The sequence below is a fragment of the Lolium perenne genome, chromosome 6, assembly GCF_019359855.2.
Source record: "Lolium perenne isolate Kyuss_39 chromosome 6, Kyuss_2.0, whole genome shotgun sequence".
Classification (NCBI taxonomy): domain Eukaryota; kingdom Viridiplantae; phylum Streptophyta; class Magnoliopsida; order Poales; family Poaceae; genus Lolium; species Lolium perenne.
The window spans coordinates 128,123,586-128,137,686 of record NC_067249.2 but is presented as its reverse complement, the minus strand read 5'-3'; positions in this window follow the sequence as shown (position 1 = coordinate 128,137,686).

Below are 14,101 nucleotides of genomic sequence, written 5' to 3'. Positions count from 1 at the left end.
ATGATCTTGATGAAATTTTCCTTCGTCAACCTATTCTTAAGCATGATTTACCGGTAGAAGATCTGGGTACAACACCGCCACCAAAGGAAGACCCTGTCTTTGATTTAAAACCATTACCTGATAATCTTAAATATGCTCATATTGATGATAAGAAAATATATCCTGTTATTATTAGTTCTAAGCTTACAGAGTTTGAAGAAGAAAGGTTATTGGAAATATTGAAGAAACACCGAGGTGCTATTGGCTACACTCTTGATGACTTGAAGGGGATTTCTCCCTCTATTTGCCAACACGCCATTAATATGGAGGATGATGCAAAGCCTGTTGTTGAACCTCAGCGTCGTCTAATTCCTAAGATGAAGGATGTGGTAAGAAATGAGGTATTAAGACTTCTTGAAGCTGGTATTATATATCCTATTGCTGATAGTAGATGGGTTAGTCCTGTGCATTGTGTTCCTAAGAAAGGAGGAATGACTGTTGTGCCTAATGATAATGATGAGCTCATACCTCAAAGAGTAGTTGTAGGGTATAGAATGTGCATTGATTTTTGTAAAGTTAATAAAGTTACTAAGAAAGATCATTACCCTTTGCCTTTTATTGATCAAATGTTAGAAAGGTTATCTAAAAATACTCATTTTTGCTTTCTTGATGGTTATTCTGGGTTTTCACAAATTGCTGTTAAAACTAAGGATCAAGAGAAAACCACTTTCACTTGTCCCTATGGAACTTATGCTTATAGACGTATGCCTTTTGGTTTATGTAATGCTCCTGCTACTTTTCAAAGATGCATGTCTGCTATTTTTCATGGCTTTTGCGAGAGTATTGTAGAGGTATTCATGGATGACTTTTCTGTCTATGGGAATTCTTTTGATAATTGCTTGCGGAACCTCGATAAAGTTTTGCAGAGATGTGAAGAAACTAACCTTGTTCTTAATTGGGAGAAATGCCACTTTATGGTTAATGAAGGAATTGTATTGGGACATAAAATTTCCGAGAGAGGTATTAAAGTTGATAGAGCTAAAGTTGAAGCAATTGAGAAGATGCCCTATCCTAGGGATGTTAAAGGTATTCGTAGTGTTCTTGGTCATGCTGGGTTTTATAGGAGGTTTAATAAAGACTTCTCCAAGATTTCAAAGCCTCTTACTAATCTTCTTCAAAAAGATGTACCTTTTGTTTTTGATGATGATTGTAAGGAAGCTTTTGAAACTCTAAAGAAAGCCTTAACAACTGCTCCTATAGTTGAACCTCCTGATTGGAACTTACCATTTGAAATTATGTGTGATGCTAGTGATTTTGCTGTAGGCGCTGTTCTTGGACAGCGAGTAAATAAAAAATTGAATGTTATTCATTATGCTAGTAAAACTCTTGATGCTGCTCAAAAAAATTATGCTACTACTGAAAAAGAATTGTTAGCTGTAGTCTTTGCTTGTGATAAGTTTAGATCTTATATTGTTGATTCAAAAGTTACTATTCATACTGATCATGCTGCAATCAGATACCTTATGCAAAAGAAAGATGCTAAGCCAAGGCTTATTAGATGGGTGCTTATGTTGCAAGAATTTGATTTACATATTGTAGATAGGAAAGGTGCTGATAATCCTGTTGCTGATAATTTGTCTAGATTGGAAAATATTGCTTATGATCCTGTTCCTGTTAATGATAGTTTTCCAAATGAACAATTGGCTGTAATAAAGGTGAGCTCGCGAGATAGTCCTTGGTATGCTGATTATGCTAACTTTATTGTTTCCAAGTACTTGCCTCCGACCTTTTCAGCTCAGCAAAGGAGGAAATTCTTTTATGACTTGAGGCATTATTTCTGGGATGACCCACACTTATATAAAGAAGGAGTGGATGGTATTCTGCGAAGATGTGTTCCCGAATATGAACAGCAGGAGATATTGAGTAAATGTTATGGGAGTGCTTATGGAGGACATCACGCCGGAGATAGAACCGCGCAAAAGGTTCTACAATCAGGTTTTTATTGGCCAACTCTCTTCAAAGATGCAAGGAAGTTTATTTTATCTTGTGATGAATGCCAAAGGGTTGGTAATATCTCCAGATGCAATGAAATGCCTATGAATTATACTCTTGTTATTGAACTGTTTGATTGTTGGGGATTTGACTTCATGGGACCTTTTCCCTCTTCAGAAGGTAACACTCATATACTTGTCGCTGTTGATTATGTTACTAAATGGGTGGAAGCCATACCTACAAAAAGTGCTGATGGTGAGACCTCTTTAAGAATGCTTTTAGATATTATTTTTCCTCGATTTGGAGTTCCTAGATATATTATGACTGATGGAGGTTCTCATTTTATTCATGGTGGTTTTAGAAAAATTCTTGCTAAATATGGTATTAATCATAGAATTGCTTCTGCTTATCATCCTCAAACTAGTGGGCAAGTAGAACTATCAAATAGAGAGATTAAATCTATCTTGTAAAAGACTGTTAATAAAACTAGAAAGAATTGGGCTAGTAAATTGAAGGAAGCACTATGGGCTTATAGAACTGCTTATAAAAATCCCATGGGAATGTCACTTTATAAGATGGTTTATGGAAAAGCTTGTCATTTACCTTTAGAACTAGAGCACAAAGCTTATTGGGCTGTTAGAGAATTAAATAAAGATCCTAAACTAGCTGGTAATAAGAGGTTGCTGCAATTGAGTTCTCTAGATGAATGGAGAAGTGAAGCTTATGAAAATGCTAAACTCTTTAAAGAGAAAGTTAAAAAATGGCATGATAGAAGGATTATCAAAAGAGAATTTAATATTGGGGATAAAGTCCTATTGTATCGGTCTCGTCTGAGATTCTTTGCAGGGAAATTACTCTCGAAATGGGAAGGACCATATGTTGTTGAGGAGGTGTATCATTCAGGAGCAATAAAAATTAGCTCTCTCCAAGGCAATGCCACACAAGTGGTGAATGGACAAAGACTCAAGCATTATATCTCAGGTGATTCTTACAATGTAGATGTTGATGTTATTCGAGTGGAAACACCGGAGGCTTTCATCAAAGGACAAATTGACAGTCCGCCAGAACTCGACTTTGAATAGGTAACAGTACTAGTAATAAAAAGTTCGCAATTTACTTTCCGAACAATGTTTTTGCTGTTTTTGGAAAATATGAAAAATTACGAGATCGAAACGGAGTGGAGGAGACGCACGAGGGCGTGCCCCCATAGGCCGGCGCGGGCCCCAGCCAGGCCGCGCCGCCCTATGAGCTGGCCGCCTTGTCGCCTCTTTCCGACTCTGGTTCGACCTGGTACTTTCCTTATGACATAAAAATTCTTGCTATATAATTCCCCGGACCCCCGGAGGTCCGTATATCGTTTTCTCGACGTGTTTTGTTTCGAGCTGTTTCTGCCAGGTTCTGCTCCGGATCTAGATCCATCATGTCTTCGTCGGGAACTCCTAAGGACAGTTTCTTTGAGGACGTCGTCAACCCGTACATGAACGAGTTGAAGATGCACCCCAAGGAATTGCTGCTCGTAGATGGGGAGTTGCAGATCAAGGATGTTCAGGGGCCTAAAGGAGAAGGAAGCTTGGAAGACAGGATGGAGAAGCTAGAACAAGAGGTCTTCAACTACAAGAAGATGGCTGAGTGTGAGGTGGATATCTTCCACAAGATTGTATCTGAACTTATTGATGGACACAAGAAGGAGACTGCAAAGCTGTGGGATGATATCCTCTCGCTTCATGACACCACCAACCAACTCCAAGCTCAACTCTATGACATTCGGAATCAAAACTGTGAGTATGAAAGCAGGTTTAAACGCATAAGCTATGCTACTAGTTTCAGGATTCCCGAGACCAAGATGTCGTTTGTTGATGGAGAGCCTCTTCCTTGGAAGTCTGATGATGGGAATTCATCATCACCACCGCCAAAGGAGTAATTCGTCATCGGTATTGGCATCCCCTTGGTTTGTTCCAAGCTTGGGGGAGTGCCGCGGTATCACATCATCACTACCTTTTACTTTTTACTGTCAAGTAGTGTCATATCATGAGTAGGGAAGTTATCATATAAAATGGGTTGCAGTGTGGAAGTATCTCTCTTTTAGTTGATTGTCTATGTATCCCTTGGTGTGAGTTATCGTTATGGAATATTAATGAGAAGTCTTATCATTTACATATTGCACATCTTATTTTAGTTTGCAATCTTTATTATATGATTGATCTTGTTATTAGTATTGGTATCACTTTGGGAGCACTGAATAAATCTATTTAGTTTTGGCAAACTTAGCATTGGTCAATAGCAACAACACTTTGAGGTTTAAGTAGAAAAGAGAAGTACATGTAGTTGTTACATTGTCTTATTTTCTTGTTAGCTCATAGCTTATTATTCTGAAGTTAAAATTGTTTGTGCTTACAAGGAAGCTGCATGATTGTTTCTATCACATGTATATTTGTTTGTCTCCCTCCACTCTTATGCTTGCTAATTAACCTTGCTAGCCAAAGACCTGTACTGAGAGGGAATACTTCTCGTGCATCCAAACCTTAACCCAAAACCTATGCCATTTGTGTCCACCATAACTACCTACTACATGGTATTTCCTGCCATTCCAAGTAAATACTTCGTGTGCTACCTTTAAACAATTCAAAATTTAATACCTCTTATTTGTGTCAATGTTTTATAGCTCATGAGGAAGTATGTGGTGTTTTATCTTTCAATCTTGTTGGGCAACTTTCACCAATGGACTAGTGGCTTCATCCGCTTATCCAATAATTTTGCAAAAAGAGCTGGCAATGGGATTCCCAGTCCCAAATTAATTAACCTAAATAGACACTTGATGTCTACGGGTGCTTCTATTCTTGTAGACAGTGTTGGGCCTCCAAGAGCAGAGGTTTGTAGAACAGCAGCAAGTTTCCCTTAAGTGGATCACCCAAGGTTTATCGAACTCAGGGAGGAAGAGGTCAAAGATATCCCTCTCAAGCAACCCTGCAACCACAAAGCAAGAAGTCTCTTGTGTCCCCAACACACCTAATACACTTGTCAGATGTATAGGTGCACTAGTTCGGCGAAGAGATAGTGAGATGCAAGTAATATGGATGAGTATGAGTGGTAATAGCAATCTGAATAAAATATGGCAGCGAGTAAACATGCAACAAAACAGTAAACAAACGGAGATTCGATGCTTGGAAGCAAGGCCCAGGGATCCTGCTTTCACTAGTGGACACTCTCAACAATGATCACATAATAGGACTACTCTACACCCTCTTGTTGGATGATGAACACCACTAATTGTGTAGGATTACACGAACCCTCAATGCCGGAGTTAACAAGCTCCACAATATTCAATGTTCATATTTAAATAACCTTAGAGTGTAAGATAGATCAACACAATTACACCGAGAACTAACATAGCATGCACACTGTCACCATCACACTATGAAGGAGGCATAGATCATATCAATACTAACATAGCAATAGTTAACTTCATAATCTACAAGAGATCACAATCATAATCTACGCCAAGTACTACACGATGCACACACTGTCACCATTACACCGTGGAGGAGGAATAGACTACTTTAATAACATCACTAGAGTAGCACATAGATGATATTCAACTAGATCATATAAAGAGAGAGATGAACCACATAGCTAGAGCGGAGCCCTCAGCCCCGGGGCTGAATTACTCCCTCCTCATCATGGAGAGAGCGATGGCGGTGAATATGGCGGTGGAGACGGCGGTGGAGATGGCTCCGGGGGCAATTCCCCGTCCCGGCAGGGTGCCGGAACAGAGACTTCTGTCCCCCGAATTGGAGTTTCGCGATGTGGCGGCGCACCTGGAGTCTTTCTGGAGTTTCGTCAATCGGTGTCGAAGTTTTAGGTCACGACGGCTTAAATAGGCGAAGAGTCGGAGTCGGAACAGTCCCGAGGGGCCCACCTCACAGGGTGGGGTGACCACCCTCCAGGCCGCGCCGCCCTATTGGGAGAAGGCCCTGGGCCTCCCCCTGGCTTGCCCTTCTGGCTCCGTGAGTCTTCCGACGAAATAGAATTTCTGTAATTTTTCTGGATTTTTCCGAGCACTTTGGTTTTTGGGCCTTTTCTGCAATAAACAGACATAATAAACAGAAACTGGCACTGTGGCATCTTGTTAATAGGTTAGTCCAATAAATGCCATAATATGATATAAAGTGCAAGCAAACCATGTAGGTATTGTCATAAAACAAGCATGGAACATCAGAAATTATAGATACGTTGGAGACGTATCAACACTCCTCCATGGTATGTGATTGATGGACGGCACCCGAAGGATTCGGTTAGCCATGGCTTGTGAAAGCAAAGGTTGGGGGGAGTGTCATCATAATAAAACTAAAATAAAAAGGCACTCCTTCATGGTATGAGATTGTTGGCAGGCACCCGAGGATTCGGTTAGCCATGGTTTGTGAAAGAAAGGTTGGAAGGAGTGCCACACAAAAATAAAAATAAAATGGGAGCCGCTCTTTGGAGGTTTGTCTGGCAAGGGGGTTAGAGTACCCGCTACCAGTCGTTGACAACAACAAACACCTCTCAAAATGTTACTTTCATTCTCTTTATATGATTTCAAAACTGGAAAAGCTCTAGCACATGATTTAATCCCTGCTTCCCTCTGCGAAGGGCCTGTCTTTTACTTTATGTTGAGTTAGTAAACCTATTTCCCTCCATCTTAAGCAAGCATTTGAGTTGTTGTGATCAAACCATTATATTGTGATTTGCTTCATCATGTCTTTTATTCTTCCTTGTTTAGTACAAGTTTTATCTGAATGAATATAGCTTTGCAAGTTATCAATGATCATGAGGAGATTATTAAGATTGAGTATGCAAGTTGTGCCATATAAACTTTAACATAAGAGCGCTGCTCGATAGATAAGTATAACCTGTTAACTGTTCTTTGACCAAGAACGAAGTTTGCCATCACCAACTAAGATTTCTTATGCACCTCTATTTGTGATTACCTTATACTTGTTTCAAGTTGAATTATATGAGGAAGTTGTTTACTAGAATGTCTTGTGTGAATGAATATGATGCTTCTTGTCCGTATTTTATTTATCGACTCTTCACTCCATAAACATGTGGTCCTGTTTACCGAGTTCAGTTTCGCTTGGGGACAAGCGAAGTCTAAGCTTGGGGGGAGTTGATACGCCCAATTTGCATCACTATTTTATATCATAATTTGCTGCTATTCATTGATATATTTCATATTTGGAGATGATACTTATGTTATTTCATCTATTTTGCATGATTCATGATTATTGGAGGATCGCGCACCGGAGTCAGGATTCTGCTGGAAAAAGCGCCGTCAGAATGCAATATTTCGGAAGATCAACAGTCGACGGAAATTATACGAAAAATCCTATTTTTCCAGAAGATGAAGGGAGCCAGAAGGGGGAGCCGAGGGGACCCGAGGTGGGCCCACCTCATGGGCCGGCGCGACCCAAGGCCTGGCCGCGCCGCCCTGTGAGGAGGGGGCCCACAGCCCCCTCTCGCCTCCTTTTCTTCGCGTACACCTTCATCCCGAAAACCTAAGCTCCAGGGGATAGGTCGCGAAGAGTCATAGCCGCCTCTGCGAGGCGGAGAACACCAGAGAGAAAAGAGCTCTCCGGCAGGCTGAGATCCGCCGGGGAAATTCCCTCCCGGAGGGGGAAATCGACGCCATCGTCACCGCCATCGAGCTGGACATCATCTCCATCACCATCATCATCATCTTCATCATCATCACCGCCGTCTCCACCGCTGCACATCGTCACCGCTGTAGCAATTTGGGTTTGATCTTGATTGTTTGATAGGGGAAACTCTCCCGGTGTTGATTTCTACTTGTTATTGATGCTATTGAGTGAAACCGTTGAACCAAGGTTTATGTTCAGATTGTTATTCATCATCATATCACCTCTGATCATGTTCCATATGATGTCTCGTGAGTAGTTCGTTTAGTTCTTAAGGACATGGGTGAAGTCTAAATGTTAGTAGTGAAGTATGGTTGAGTAATATTCAATGTTATGATATTTAAGTTGTGGTGTTATTCTTCTAGTGGTGTCGTGTGAACGTCAACTACACGACACTTCACCTTTATGGGCCTAGGGGAATGCATCTTGTACTCGTTTGCCAGTTGCGGGGTTGCCGGAGTGACAGAAATCTGAGCCCCCGTTGGTATATCGATGCAGGAGGGATATCAGGATCTCAGAGTTTAAGGCTGTGGTTAGATTTATCTTAATTACTTTCTTGTAGTTGCGGATGCTTGCAAGGGGTATAATCACAAGTATGTATTAGTCCTAGGAAGGGCGGTACATTAGCATAGGTTCACCCACACAACACTTATCAAAACAATGAAGATTAATTAGCCGTATATAGCGAAAGCACTAGACTAAAATCCCGTGTGTCCTCAGGAACGTTTGATTATTATAAGTAAACAAACCGGCTTGTCCTTTGTGCTAAAAAGGATTGGGCCACTCGCTGCAATTGTTTCTCTCGCACTTTACTTACTCGTACTTTATTCATCTGTTACATCAAAACCCCCTGAATACTTGTCTGTGAACATTTACAGTGAATCCTTCATCGAAACTGCTTGTCAACACCTTCTGCTCCTCGTTGGGATCGACATTCTTACTTATCGAAGATACTACGATACACCCCCTATACTTGTGGGTCATCAGTGTCCAGGGTTTTTGCCGAGAAGATGTATAAATAGGCGGAGGCTTTAGGTCGGTGGGGCGTCTGGTGGGCCTAGACCCCCTAGGCGCGGGTCAGGTCCAGGCCGCGCTATGTGGTGGTCTGGCCACCCTGCTGTGCCTCTACGACCCCCTCTGGACTTCGACTTCATTTCGGTAAAGTATTGACTTTAGCTTTTGTTTCGTCCAATTCCGAGAATATTTCATGTAAAACTTTTCTGAAATACAAAAATAGTAGAAAACAGGGAACTGGCACTGTGGCATCTTGTTAATAGGTTAGTGCTGGAAATAATGTAAAAGTGCAACGAAGTGTACAAAAAAAATATATGAATTGGTGTAAAACAAGCATGGAGCATCAAAAATTATAGATACGTTTGAGCGTATCATGCCTCTAGTCATAAAGTTATCAATTTTCTTGATGGAAATGCGGGGTACAATCAAATCTTCATGGCCGAAGAGGATGCATTCAAAATAGCCTTTCGGTGTCCCGGGTTTGTTGGTTTATTTGAGTGGATAGTAATGACTTTTGGTTTGAAGAATGCTGGCGCGACATATTAGAGGGATAGGAATTTGATCTTTCATGATTTGCTTGGGGTCATACTTGGAGTCTATATTGATGATATTTTTGTTAAATCGATTGCTAATGAATCTCATTTAGCCGATTTGCGCTTAGCTTTTGAGAGAATGAGAAAATATGGGCTCAAGGTGAATCCTTTGAAATGTGCTTTCGGTGCATCGGCTGGAAAATTCTTGGTTCTTACTATACATCATCATGGCATATAGATTGATCTCGGGAAGATACAAGCCATCCAGAAAGTGCAAGCCCCGACATTCAAAAAGGATATGCAGAAATTCCTTGGCAAGGTTAACTATTTCAGGCGTTTCATAGTGAACTTGTCAGGGAAGTTTGATGCATTCACTCCTATTCTTCGGTTAAAGAACGATGATGATTTTACCTGGGGGCGAAACAACAAGAAGCATTTCAGAAGATTAAGCTTTGGTTGTCTACTCCTCCCGTATTAAGGGCGCCTAAGCATGGAGAGCTTTTTAGGCTCTATATTGCAGCGGAGGAAGGTGTCATTGGTGCTTTTTTGACTCAAGAGACCGAAAAAGAGCATGTTATCACTTATTTAAGCCAGCGTTTACTGGATGCTGAGACAAGGTATACTTTTATTGAGAAATTATGCTTATGCTTGCACTAAGCAGAGACATTATTTATTGTCTAGCATATGTATTGTTGCTTGCCAAACCGATGTCATTAAATATATGTTGCATAGACCAATTATTAGCGGTAGGATGGGTAAATGGGCTTATGCTTTAATTGAGTATGATTTGACTTATGAATCCTTAAATCTATGAGAGGCCAAATCGTCTAACTTTATTGTTGAATATCGGATTGATAATAAGAATGATGTTGATACTAACCTTGTCACTTTAGTACCATGGAGATAATACTTTGATGGTTCAATTTGTAGCAATGGCCAGGGTGTTGGTGTTTTTATATATCTCCTCATGGTGCTGTTTTTTAAGCCTCATGCCACTTATAATATTTTGGCACAAACAATCAAGCTGAATATGAAGCTTAACTATTCGGGCTGGAACTTTTAGTTGCTGTAGGTGCTACACATATTGAGGCTTTTGGTGATTCGTTGCTAGTAGTACAACAAATATCCAAGGTTTTCCAATGTTTCGACGAATCACTTAATATGTATCTTGATAAATGTCTAGATATAATTTCTACCTTGAATTATTTTAGCATTGCTCATATATCTAGGAAAGACAATTGGAATGCAAATGAGTTAGCACAACAAGCATCTGGCTACCATGTTGATCGTGGTGTTTTTCATATATCTCATAAGTCGATGTTGCTCTCGCTGACATAGGTAAGATCGAATTAAAACCCATTGATTCGGTCACTAATGAAGAATCTAGTGCAGGTGAACAAGAAGATTGGAGAAGACCTATTATTGAATATTTGCAGGATCATAGCAAGAGAACGAACAGGGCTGTTCGGAGGATGGCTTTTAAGTATGCACTGATAGATGATGATCTCTATCACCGAACAGTTGACGGTATTCTTTTGAAGTGCTTGGATGAAGATCAAGCAAGGGTTGCTATGGGAGAGGTACATGAAGGCATATGTGGTACTCATCAATCGGCATAGAAGATGAAGTGGTTATTGCGACATGCAGGTTTTTATTGGCCGATGATGATCAATGATTGCTTCAGCTATTATAAAGGATGCGAGGCTTGTCAAAATTTTGGTGACATTCAGTTTGCTCCTGCTGCTATGTTGAATCCTATTATCTAGCCGTGGCCATTTAGAGGTTGGGGATTGGATTTCATTGGTATGATTCATCCTTCTTCTTCAAAAGGGTATCAGTTCGTGCTGGTAGCTACTGATTATTTTACCAAGTGGTCTGAAGCGATACCTCTCAGAAATATGACCCATAAGAAGGTGATCAAATTCATAACTGAGCATATCATACATAGATTCGGCATTCCTCAAACATTGACTACAGATCAAGGTTCATCATTTATGGCAAAAGAAGTTAAAGAGTTGCCGAATATTATAAGATAAAGATGCTCAATTCATCTCCATATTATGCACAAGCTAATGGACAAGTTGAATCAAGTAATAAGATTTTGATCAAGCTCATCAAGAAGAAGATTGAAGATTATCCGAGGAGATGGCATGAAGTGTTGTCCGATGCTTTGTGGGCACATAGGATCACTAGGCATGGCGCTACAAAGGTAACTTCATATGAACTTGTGTATGGATAGGAAACCGTTTTACCGGTAGAGGTGAATCTGGCTGCTTTGAGGTTCGCCAAGCAAAATGATATGTCAGTACTGGATTTTCACAACTTGATGATGGACAACATTGATGAGGTTGTTAATAAACGTTTAACTGCTCTGAGAGACATAGAGAAGGATAAATTGCGCTAGCAAGAGCTTATAACAAAAAGGTGAAGCTAAAGAGTTTCCAAGTTGGCGACTTAGTGTGGAAAGTAATGCTACCAGTTGGTTCGAAGGGCAAAAAATTTGGCAAATGGTCTCCTAGCTGGGAAGGTCCTTTTAAGGTCGTGAGGGTAGTTCCTAAAAACTCATACTTGGTGAAATCTATGGAGGAAAATTTACTACCTCGAGCTCTCAATGGAAGATATCTGAAAAAGTTTGTGGCAAGAAGTATGAACACAGATATGGCCGATATATAATTATCGCCCTTAGCATACATGGCCGATACAGAATTATCGCCCTAAGAATTAATGGCCGATGGAGTGTTGACATCACCCTTAGACAAAATATAGTGCAAGTTATTTTTCGGCATACAAGTTTCTACCGAAAAACAGGGGGCATGTGTTGACAAACATGTTTGCCTTAAAAAGTGAAAATTTAAGATGGCCTCAAATGAAAAAAATAATATAACCAAAGTTGTGCGCCTCGCCGAGACAAGCAATTTTGCTTTTTGAGTTATCGCGATCCGAGCTAGTATGCAACTTGTGGAGCCAAAATACAGCTGAAACCTGAATTACCGAGTCTAGGACGCTCGACCATAGAGGCCTCTGAGGATAGACGCGAAACGAGGCTGAGGCTGAAACAAAAAGTCAGAATTAATCTTTTTTCTTGCGACCTCAATTGAACAATCAAGCTGAGATCAGATGAAAAAGTTGTTACCATGAAAGTTCTTTGTTTTTTCGAGACGAACAACTTTGCTGTTTACAAGATTTGATCCGAGATAATTTGCTGCCTCAAAAATGGTACAGAAGGCGCAGGAAGGTTTCTGACCAAACAGTTACGGATATTTCAGGTTTACTTGTTCGAGTGGACCCTAATTAGGGTTTGTGATATGAATCCAACCATCAATCTTGCACGGAAAGTCCAGCCGCTCTTTATATATATGAAGGGTGACGGCCGATTGAAAAACAACACACAATCGCAAACCAATATACAAACCTATCTCGTTTTAGTTTCTGCTCTCGTTCATCGGTGTTTTTCGTATTGGAGAGCTTTGATCCACGAAGTCCTAAGGACGGGCGAACAGACCTAGGGTAGTCCATTACCACCGTGCGTTCAGACGGGGTCTATCCTGGGCGTGTGGGCCGGGTTTCGTGTTCTCAAAAGAGCCTGCTGGATTGTCCTACGTATCACGCTTCCGGCGAGCCTCCTCCGGCGACGTTTCATGCGTATCGCGCTCGACGCCGGATGTACATGGTGACGTGTTCGTGTGCGAACAAATTGGCCCTCCCTTTATTTTGCGCCACGCTTCACCACTGTAGACACACTGTTGGGAGCCACCCGTGGAGCATCAACTGATTTGAAGCACGATAAAGGCTCTCGAAAATTACAGATGCAGCCAATATCGAGTCTGTATTGTCGAGGGATGAACAATTGTTGTATGATTTTATATGCTCTAATACATAAACGCAAAATGAGTGACGAGATACAAAAGGGTTAATACATCGCAACTTGAACAGTCTCATCTTCGTGGAACTGTTCGTGTTCTATACAAGTGCGATCGAGATCCCCGTCCAAAGCGCCTCCTAGCTAGTTGAAACAGTAGAACAGCCCTGCTTGGATGTTGGAAGAGATAAACAAGTGGATGAGGGCCTTCTTCTGGGCCGGTAAGGATGAAGTTCAGGGAGGACAGTGTCTAGTGGCATGGAGAAGTATTTGCAAACCAAAGGAGCTCGGCGGTTTGGGGGTCAAGGATTTAAGGCTACAGGGCCTCGCCCTTAGAGTGAGATGGCTTTGGCTTAGGCGCACGGACCCGGAGAGGCCTTGGCAGGGCCTGCCAGGGCTAAATGACCCAGAAGCAGCAGGGGTCTTCCAGAGCTTAGCACAGTTTATGGTGGGAGATGGGCGTCTGATAGCGTGTATACACACGTCCGTTGGGAACCCCAAGAGGAAGGTGTGATGCGTATAGAAGCAAGTTTTCCCTCAGTAAGAAACCAAGGTTTATCGAACCAGTAGGAGCCAAGAAGCACGTTGAAGGTTGATGGCGGCGAGATGTAGTGCGGCGCAACACCAGGGATTCCGGCGCCAATGTGGAACCTGCACAACACAACCAAAGTACTTTGCCCCAACGAAACAGTGAGGTTGTCAATCTCACCGGCTTGCTGTTACAAAGGATTAGATGTATAGTGTGGATGATGATTGTTTGCAGAGAACAGTAAAACAAGTATTGCAGTAGATTGTATTCGATGTAAAAGAATGGACCGGGGTCCACAGTTCACTAGAGGTGTCTCTCCCATAAGATAAATAGCATGTTGGGTGAACAAATTACAGTTGGGCAATTGACAAATAGAGAGGGCATGACAATGCACATACATGATATGATGAATATTGTGAGATTCAATTGGGCATTACGACAAAGTACATAGACCGCTATCCAGCATGCATCTATGCCTAAAAAGTCCACTTTCAGGTTATCATCCGAACCCCTTCCGGTA